Source organism: Papaver somniferum, chromosome 1 (genome assembly GCF_003573695.1).
Source record: "Papaver somniferum cultivar HN1 chromosome 1, ASM357369v1, whole genome shotgun sequence".
NCBI classification, from domain to species: domain Eukaryota; kingdom Viridiplantae; phylum Streptophyta; class Magnoliopsida; order Ranunculales; family Papaveraceae; genus Papaver; species Papaver somniferum.
Genome location: NC_039358.1, coordinates 10,608,572 through 10,620,200, shown reverse-complemented (window position 1 = coordinate 10,620,200; position 11,629 = coordinate 10,608,572).

The window sequence follows — 11,629 nt, the reverse complement described above, 5'->3', positions numbered from 1 at the left end:
CGCACCACCGTGCCAATGGAAAACCATGCCAGCCATGTCTCCGCGCCAAAGCATGCCAACCATGCCAGACGCGCCACCGTTCCAATGGCAAGTCGTGCCAGCCACATCTCCACGCCAAGGCATGTCAACCATGCCAGCCGCACCACCGTGCCAATGGAAAACCATGCCAGCCACGTCTCCGTGCCAAGTCATGTCGTGCCAGCCACACCTCCGCGCCAAGGCATGCCAACCATGTCAGCCACGATTCCATTCCAAAGCCATGCCGACCCCGCTACATGCTGTTGGCTGCCAAAACGAAGGGTTGCAACAATCAACGGCCACCCTTCCATATGAGATGCAGATCTTAGTCGTCCAAGGTCGCCAGCCAATGCATCGTAACCTTTGTCCCAACGCCAAAACCCGAGTTTTGGCCACGCCTAAACCGCGTCAAGGCATGTCGTGCCAGCCACCTTGCCGCGCCTAAACCATACCATGCCGGTCTTCCCTTTACGGCTGCCAAAACGAAGGCGTGCGACAATCAACATCCACCCTTCCATCTTAGATGCAAATCTTAGCCGTCCAAGGTCGCCAACCAACGTATAGTAACCTTCGGCACAACGCCAAAATCCTAGTTTTGGCCACGTCTAAACCGTGCCAAGGCATGCCGACCATGCCACATGTGCCAATAGCATGCCGTGCCAGCCACCTTGCCGCGCCTAAACCATACCATTTCGGCCTTCCATTTACGGCTGCCAAAACGAAGGCGTGTGACAATAAATGGCCACCCTTCCATCTTAGATGCAAATCTTAACCGTCCAAGGTCACCAACCAACGCATGGTCACCTTTGTCCCAACGCCCACGCCTAAACCGCGCCAAGGCATGCCGACCATGCCACATGTGCCAATGACATGCCTTGCCATCCACCTTGTCGTGCCTAAACCATACCATGCCGGCCTTCCCCTGACGGCTGCCAAAACGAAGGCGTGCGACAATCAACGACCACCCTTCCATCTTAGATGCAAATCTTAGCCGTCCAAGGTCACCAACCAACACATGGTAACCTTTGTCCCAACGCCGAAACCCTAGTTTTGGACACGCCTAAATAACGCCAAGGCATGCCGACCATGCCATATGTGTCAATGGCATGTCGTGCCAGCCACCTTGCTTCGCCTAAACCATACCGTGTCGTCCTTCCCTTCACGGCTTCCAAAACGAAGGCTTGCAACAATCGATGGCCACATTTCCGCAGATCTTAGACGTCCAAGATTACCAGCTAACACAGAGCAACCTTTTGGCTCGACACCAAGTCCTAGTTTTGGTCGCGCCCAAACAATGCCAAAACCCTAGCTTTTGGCACGCCTAAACTAGGCCATATTAAAGCCATGCCGGCCATGCTTTCATGGCACTGGTTACCAAACGAAGGGTTGCAATAATCAATGGCTACCCTTCCTCTCAAGATGCAAAATCTCGACCGTCGAAGGTCACCACCGAGCCGGCAAGTCTCCCAAGATCAACTTGCCAAACAACAACAACATGCTACATGTTTTCCACGAAAACACTAGAGACATCAACACATGTCACAAAGTGGGGGATGCTCATTGGGTATTGGTTTGGCGGTTTACAACATGCGGCGTACACTACGCCCGTTACAAGACAATGTGATAAGGATGAGGCGGTTAGTAAATACAGGGAGTAATGGTAAAACGCTTTCTTTTATGGAACATCAATTCCAGGCGTTACCGGTTACCACCTCCTCATATTTACTCATCCGTTTTCCATTTGTTAAGAGACCGGAGTACGTTTTCACTTCGACTTGTATAAATATGTCTTACCTATTTCCACCGAACAACAAGTTCTAAAGTACAGATTGATCTCTTGAATCTAAAGTACTCCCTTGCAGTACATTTTTTGGGGTTTAGACTCGTTTCTCACCCACACACCCGAAATTACCGAAATCAGCAGAAACCGTTTTCACCCTCAAACACTTCCATCAAATAATGACATAATAGGCTTAACTTTTGTATTTGTCAAAAGTCTATTCATTCTTTTATCAATACATGCATATCGACTTACGAAAGACTTTACTTTTGACAAGGTATGGGACAATCATAGTTCACAGATGCAAACATACATATCCCACAACAAATTTCAATATATAAAACCATAAAGATTAATACTGCAAAAATCATCTTCCAAACAATTTTAAAATTTAAAAAAATAAACCTAAAAACATGAAGATGAAAACGTTGGACATAGCTATGTGTAATCACAATAATTGCTATTCCAAACTCTAGTTATTCTTCTAAATAAAGACAATAAAAGAAGATTTATTAGGCAATAAGACCTTTGAAGAATTCTTTATCGTCCCCGAACTCCTTGTAGTCAACAGCCATTGGGACAAAAGGTTCATTAAGGTAGAAGTTGATATCAATAACCCTTCTTGACTGATGTCTAACCAGGGCCTTCTGAATCTCATGAGTCTTATACACAAAATCCTTTTTTTGTTGAATCTCCTATCGCATCTCCTTCATCACTTCAAGAACATCAGAAAACTTCTGAGAATTTGAAGGAATGGCTCTTAGATTCCTCACATTCCTTATTTTTCTTTTCAATGTCGGAGCTAACGGATATTTCTCTTTTTCCTTCATGATTGATGGCTTGACAATTATATTAACATCATTTCTATCATAAGACATGATACTTGGAGCATCCATAGGCGCATGGGTTTGTGAGAGGAAATCACAATCTCAACAAGTAGTCTTGAGATAAAAAGAAGTTTCAAGGAAGGAAAAAAGGAATGTAGGGTTTCGAAACCTTTAAACAGGTGCGTACACGTCCAACTCTTAACCCATTAAAGAGTAGAATTATCGATAATAACCCTCATTTATTGATAGACAAGGAATTCTAAAAACAAAACTAAGAAAATAAGAAAAAACTTTTCCTAAAGCCTGAGAGGTACAAAATCTTGTCTCTTTTGATCAGGCACATGAGACAAAATTTTCAAATCAACACAATCAAGTTGCGTCTCGGTGAACAACGATTTTTCCACCATTTTACTCTTGAGAGGAATCCACAGACCTCTGTCTATCAAAAATACTCGACCATACTTTATTCTCTAATGGTCTTGGATTATCCTTGGAAATTATCTTCTTAGACGAAGATAAAATCCTACATACCTCAGCGGTCTTCCGAGCAAGTTTAAGCTTATTTGCTAATTGATTTGCTCTTTGTTGAAGTTTGTTGACGTTCCTCAATTGGTGTTTGTACTTGTAACACATTGAAAGTGCATGAACCTTTAGAGAACAATACGATCACCTCAAACTACGGTAAAAGTCAGGCTTCTGAGATGTGCACGCATCTAGACACATAGTGTAACCTGCACCATTACATATAGAGTTTCCAAAGAACGGGTCAATGTTTTCTTCCAGATTAGTTGGGTTTTCTTCTGAAATATCGAGATTGATGTATGTATTGCTACAGTTATCAAAATCAATATTTTTACTGAGAAATGCAACACTTGATTTCTCGTCGTCATTAGACTCATAGCTTTCAGACATTTCATCAAGAGTTGCAGCAAGATCTTTGTTCCCAGTGTATTTTCTACGATTTTGGAACTCGTTTGCAAAATGACCAAATCCTTTACACTTAAATCACTAAGGCATATCCTCGTCATCAGTTTCATCAATATCCTTGTTTTTAAGAGGAACACGATTATGAGGTTTGACTGATTCGTTAGGCTTATCTCTGGAAAAACGTTTACTTCTCTTTAGAAGAAGATCCCTAAATTGTCTTGTGATCATCGAGACCGATTTTTCAAGATCTTCATATGATGAATCTGTCTCAGAGTGATCGTCTTCAGAGATGTACACCTTTTTAATATTATCAATTAATTTAGTGTCCTTTAGTGGTTTGGACGCAACATCCTTATATTTGGATGAATGCTCATGATCAAAGATCTTAATCTTCTCAACTAGTGTATTTCTGGAGAGATTATCTAGGTTATTCCCTCAACGATGGCATGATTCTTAGAATCGTATCTAGATGGCAGCGATCTGAGAATTTTCATCACAATGTCCTTTTCAGGAATAGTCTTACTCAATGCAAAAGATGCATTAACAATTTTAGAAACTTTGTGATTAAACTCATCAAATGTTTCTTCATCTGCCATACGAAGGTTTTCCCAATCGGAATTAAGGTTTTGAATCCTAGATTCCTTTTCACTGGTATTTCCTTCAAATATGGTTTCTAAGATATCCCAAGATTCTTTAGACTTAGTGAAATTTGACACATGGTGCTGAAGATTTGGGGTAATGGCATGTATAATGGCATTCAAACCATCGGAATTTTGCTTTGCAGCATTTATCTCGGCAGGGGTGTATTCACCAATATCCTTGGGAATGTTTAAATCTCCAACTTCCACAACATGAGTATTATATCCATTAACTACATATACCCATGATTGAAAATCACGTGCTTGAAGAAAAGCTCGCATAGAAATTTTCCACCATAAGTAATTATATCCATCGAAGACTGGTGGTACGTTTATTGAGATAGAACCTCTGTCCATAGAGTCAGATCGATACAAACACAGACTTGTAAGGTATTAAATTTGTTTTCCTTCTCTGACACCAATTGAAAAAGCGGGGGTACAACAACCACGCCCAATATTTCGCTTAGCAATCTGTATGGACAAACTCCAATATACTTTATAGAGTTTATATCTCAATATCTCAATATCTAGATAAAAGTATATCAAAGAGTTTATATCTCAATATCTCGATTTGATATGTACTCAAGCAAATAGAAATCTGCGAGTCTTTATCAAATACTAGAGAGATAACTTGGATGGTACCAAAGACGAATATCCAAGTGTCAATCAATTTAAAACAACAACCAAAAGGTCGGATATTCTAATTCATTGAACCTAACGCAAAACCTGTGATATTTCAATTATAAAGATAAACAATATAATGCGGAAATAAAAATAACACAGACACTAGAATTTTGTTAACGAAGAAACCGCAAATGCAGGAAAAAAACCCCGGGACCTAGTCTAGATTGAACATACACTGTATTAAGCCGCTACAGACACTAGCCTACTACAAACTAACTTCGGTCTGGACTGTAGTTGAACCCCAATCAATCTCACACTGATCCAAGGTACAATTATGCTCTTACGTCTCTGATCCCAGGAGGATGCTACACACTTGATTCCCTTAGCTGATCTCACCCACAACTAAGAGTTGCTACGACCCAAAGTCGAAGACTTTAAATAAACAAATCTGTATCACATAGAAAAGTCTATGATGATAAATAAATCCGTCTCCCACGGATATACCTACAATTTTTGTTCCATATTTTGATAAATCAAGCTGAACATGAACCAATTGATAACCCGGACTTATATTCCCGAAGAACATCCAAGTATTATCAATCACCTCACAATAATATTAATAGACGCGGCGAAAGAAGATATTGTGGAATCACAAACGATGAGACGAAGATGTTTGTGACTACTTTTATATCTTGCCTATCGGAGATATCAATCTCAAGACAATCTTTGCGATTGTACTCGTACGATAGAATATGCAAGATCAAATCACACAACTATGAGAAAGTAGTATCGGTCTGGATTCACAATCCCAATGAAGTCTTTAAGTCATTAACCTGGTTTAGAAGAAGAAACCAAAGGTTAAAGGAGAATCGACTCTAGCTTACACAACTAGTATCATACGTAAGGTTTTGGGATTAGGTTTCCCAGTTGCTAGAGTTCTCCCTTATATAGTCTTTCAAATCAGGGTTTGCAATCAATGTTAGCTTGGTAACAAAGCATTCAATATTCACTGTTAGATGAAAACCTTATTAGATTCAAAATAATATATTTCAACCGTTGGATCGAAAACTTAGCTTGTTACACACAAATGAATTTCTAGGTTTGTGTAACCGTAACCAAACATGTACCTTTGTTGGTTCAACAATAGTTAACCAAATGGTTAGCCATATGAGCATTTTCATATCAGCCATATTCTTCTTTACCATAACTAGTTCAAGTGACTCAAATGAACTAGTTAGAGAGTTGTTCAATTGCAAGGAAATCTTATATAACTACACAAGACACAATCGAAGCAAAAACGATTTGATTCACTCGAATCGGTTTACGAACTTTATCGCTACGATTTGCAATTAGCATTCCTTATTTTATATAAACATGATTTCAAAAACAATCGTCTTTAGATATAACCTAACTCAAGTTCGCGGACTTAAGTTCCCGGAAGGAGTTCTCAAACTCCATCAGATTTTCTCGGGTCGAGAACTTCCGCCAGTTCGCGGACTTAGTTCACGGATCTTGTTCCAGTTCTCTTGATCAATAAAGTTCACAAACTTCGGTTCAAGGAATAAGGACTTATACATATATATGTTTCCACAACAATGCTTATATCCATCATTGGTTATATAATCTAAACTCTCATTTCAATCATTGAAACATTCTTAGAGGACGTTATATAGTTGTTATTCACAAACCATTTTTCGTCAAAGAAATTTTCAAAGTGATTGAAACATAACATGACTTTCGTCACTAGGTAAAGATGAACTTGGCCAAAGCGAAAGCTTACCATAACGTATTTCGAGAAATAGATAGGCGAGTTAAACTCGGCTCGAAATACCAAATGTGTATAATCAAAGTCTATATAGCAAAACGACTTTTGTCTCAAGATAAGAGATATATTAGATAGACCTTTGAGTGATAGATAAGTTCAAGTCTCCACATACCTTTTTGTCGATGAAGTTCCACCAGTTCCTTGAGTAGTTCTTCGTCTTGTATGGTGATCCGACATGGAGTTCTTGAGCTCAGCTACACTTTCTATCCTAGTCTATGACTTATCTATAGTAGACTAGAAATCAAGACTTATAGTTTTGATCACTAACATTGACAAACATGCTTGAGATAGCAACGCATGTGAGTTCGACCGAGCAATGCTCTAACAGAATCTACTTAATTATGATTTTCATAGGAAATTGGTTAAGCAAAATCTCGTCATTCTTCTGGTGGTGTTCTATCTTCCCTTGTTTTGCAGTGCCTCTTTCAGTTTACATAAATTAGATCGCGTATCCATTTATGAACCTCAACATGGAATGTAGTATGTGAATTACAAATTTTTATGGTCTTCATCATCTTAATAAGTTTTTTTATTGTGATACTTGCATCTCCTACTCATACTTTAAGTTCACATCAATTGAAGAATCTTTTTTATGATATAATCTACTGGTGATTGTCAATAATAGAGTTTTGTATTTCCATTAATTGAATGACATTGTATTTTGTATACCTGTGGGTATGTTGAATATAGGGACTAGGTAATTGCATAGGGGAAATATATTTTTACCAGGTCAATGAGGACTTGACCCTTATTTTTACGTTGCAAAAAAATTAGCAATATCATAGATTTGTTGCTAAATTAGAACCAGAACCAATAAATTAGAACCATAACCAATAATATGTAGTACCGGGTAGGGGTATTCCTGTAATTATCAACAGGTTAGCAACGTCAGCCTTCTGTTACGAATAAAAATTTAGCAACGATAGTTGCCGTTGCGAATGTCCGTTGCTGACTGAGATTCGCAACAAAGCTTATAATGTTGCTAAAAATTGTGACGTGGAGTTTTGCACCGGAAAACCCCTGTTATGAACCCAGTCAGCAATAATCAGAGTATGTTAATAATCCCTAAAAATGGTGTAGTGACACGTCTGCCTTGCAGACTCCACATTCATGAGGCATCAATCATGTCGCATGGGGGATATTCACCAGGGTTTTAGTCTGGCAGCCTACAAAACGTGTGTACATTCAAGCTGGGAAATGTTAGTAAGTCGTGCAAGAAGTTAAAGGAGTTAACAAATTAGTAGATGGATAATCAACCAATTCTCTCATGCACGTGGAACTGGTTTATCCACGATTTCCCACTTTCCCACTCTTTCATTCCTCAACTGTCATGCTTACTAGAGATCAATGTATTTACTATTTATGCAATATTAATAAGTTTAAAAATCTACGATTGAACACCAAGAACTCAAAACACGATAGAACTCAAGCTATCAGAACTTATCTTATTTGGACTCAACAGTTCACAAAACTTGCAGAAGTTTCCAACACATCCACAATCCTTCGATCATCATTGATCTCACACACTTCTCAGCTTCCCTCCTACAGATCTGCCCTCATCCGACTTTCTGACCGAATTGACTTTGGAATGGCCATTGTCTTGGTTTAGACCGGAGTCCTACGGATTGATCTCTATAATTCAAAGCACTCCCGTAAAGTGCATTTGTTTGATGAAGGTTTGGGTAATTTTCTCGATCGACGAATTGCTCGTTTCTCCATATTTCCACAAGATTGGGGAAATGGAAATCGTGTTTGAACCAGTTCTTCATCATGTGGTAGACTTTGTTGATTGTCCGTCCACTACTTTGCTAACGCCTTCAACTGCTTGCACGACCTACTCACATTTCTCATCGTGGGTGTACACACGTGCCGTAGGCCGCCATACCAAAACCCTAGTTAATATCCTCCATGTAACATGATTGATGTCTCATGAATGTGGAGTCTGCAAGGAAGACATGTGTTTAATTAGTCAGTTGTTGACTTGAATAGACCATGAGTCTTAATCTTGCTGAGTTGAGCATGATTGACGAATGCTCTATGTTCCATGGATTGAGCATGTCTGCTGGGACAGATGCATAACCGTTGAGTCTAATGAATTGTGAAATATATGCGCCTGATTTGGATGTCAGTCTAATGACATTGCTTGACCTATTGATAAGAAGTGTTGTTGAGCAGTCTGCGTAATGAGTTGTCGAATGACAAATAAAGATTATAATGGTCGACCGATGAACCAAATATTGGTTGATGAACCAAAGGAAAATTAATAACTGGACTAGTGGAATTCTCGAATGTTGATAATTGAATCAACATGAGAAACATTGCTCGGTCGAGCAATCAAATATTGATAGTTGGATCATTATTGCTAGTCAGGGCAAATATTGCTAGTTTGAGAAAATATTTCTCGTTTGAGTAAATATTGATGAATTATTGGTAGCATGACCAAATAAAATATTAATTAAAATACTGGTAACTGGACCGAATATTGTATAATTAAATAAGATGTTGATTGCTGGATCAACAAAAAATTATTAGTGTTTGAACCTGTTCGGAATTATGCTTAGCAGAGCATTTGGTTCGAAAATTGATTGTTGATCAATGGATGATTTACTGAAAATTAACCAATGAATGAAAGAGAGACCGGCTACATGAGATGATGGGACGACCATGTAGCACACGGGTGCTCGAATGAGCATGCACCAAATCCCTTTGTAGACCAGTTGGTGAAATGATGATTAAATGCTCATTTAGTCATATTAAAATAGTGTTCATCTGAGTATTAGGCGCTAAAAACTAATTATAAAAGATAAGAGGACCGACCAAGGGTATGGGACCGGCCTTGGTTATGGATGGACGTCCAAGCATGAAGAGAAATATCCCTAAACGAGGATTCCTTAGAGAATCATGAGAATATGAATTATTATTATTATGAAAGTAATAATGGAGAGACGTGGGACTGGACGACCATGATGTCCAAGGGACCGGACAGGTCTGGTCATGGTGGAGCACGGGCCATCATGACCCTCACTCATGTATTCCCGAGAATTTTAGGTATTTTGTTGGTCGTTTGAGCGATCTTCAGAAGAGTTGATCTTGATTGAAACTCTCAATTTTGCATGAACGAGGAACTAAGATATTGCTTGTGTGGCCAATATTTTAATATTTATTGTGAGAAGCCCGACCGATTGTGGGACCATTTGACTTTTTGGCCTTTCTGAGATTTGAGCGTAGGAGTTTCCTGGGATGAGAAAAAATAATAATAAAATAAGAAATAAGAGAGGTGTGGGACCGGCCACGTCCGTGGCATTGCCGGCCGGTTGGTGGGCCCGGTCCCGTGATGCTATTCCTATTTTTATTATTATTTTTCTAGCTTATGTGATGAAATATGGAAAAAAAAGAGTTTTGCTCAAACGAGGAAGTTTTTCTCAATCAAGAGAGTTTTCATGAAATGAGAGAAATAATAAAATAAGGAATTAGAGAGGCATGACCGGCCATGGCCGATGGACCTGGTCCCGTGCTCTTCTCCATTTTATTATCATTATTTTCATTTTTGTGTAATATTTGGAAATCATAGAAAACTTAGGAATTTTGCTCAAACAAGGAAATTTGTTCAAATGAGAGAGTTTCAGGATATGAGAGAAATAACAATAATAATAAAACAAGGAATAAGAGAGGCATGGGACTGGCCACGGCCGAGGCATGGCCAGCCAGCCGGTGGGCCCGGTCCCGTGACGCCTCTTCCTTTTTTTTTAACTATTCCTTAGCTCTCCATATTTTCTCGTTCGTCCATATTTCGGGTGCTCGTTCGTGCATTATTGATAAGTACACTCGCACCATTTTCTTGGGGCTTACTCGGTGGTGGCCCAAATACTTGTATGTAGAATATTTATTACTAACCCATGGAATTGTGCTGAGAAAAGCCATGAATTGAAGTAATAAAATATTACGATAAAAGTATAATATTTTCTAGGAATTCAGTTTATGAATTTTGCGACTAGAATTAATTAATTGATGGCTCTATACTAGCAAGTAATCTGTCTACGAGCATTATATTTATTCGTGGGTCAAGATATGAGCTAGTTGAAGCGTCATATTCGTTCTGAATATTTATTCTGTATAATCATTGCACCATACTATTGATCAATTCATCTAGGAGCCATCCAATCATTGTCGATTATATACAGAATACTGCAGTTGTTCAGTAATGATGAAATATGCAAAATATCGAAAGCTCAGTTGAGAGAATTTAATAATTACACATTTATGCATATGCTCTGAGAGGCTATTTATTCTGTCAGAGATTATCTAGGCATGAACTTTCATGCTTAAATTCTGAAATATGAACTTCACATACTCGAATATGCGAAATTATGATTTTTGATTTTAGCCTTCGCCAAAAATCCACCATCAACATTCTTAAACGGCCAATATTTGAGAATAATAAAATAATCATATTTTAATATAAATTGGTGAAAAAGACCTAATGTTCGTGGGACCATTTGATTTGTAGGTATTATAATTGATAGAGTAATAATTGACAAAATATGGAGAACCACGGGTTTTCTCTAACGTGGGAGTCATGAATTAAGGAAATCATGAAATGATAATATAAAATAAAAGAAATGGAAAGGTTGGGGACCGTTCACGGCCGCGACATGGTCGGCCAGACGGTGGGCCCGGTCATGCTCCTCTTTTTTTCCTTCTTAGCTTTCTATATCCTCATTCATTCATGTTTTGAGTACTCGTTTGAGCATTATTAATTACTAAGTACGCCAGCACCATTTTCTCGGGGCTTACAACTTGGTGGTGGCCCATATACCCGAAAAGCGCATATTTATTACTAATCCATGGAATTCAGGTAAGAAATGTCAATTTAAATAAAATATTATGGTAAAAATAGAATATGTTCTAGAAATTCAATTGATAAATATTTCACTAGAATTAATTAATTGATGGATCTATACTAGCAGATAATTTGTCTAAGAGCATCATA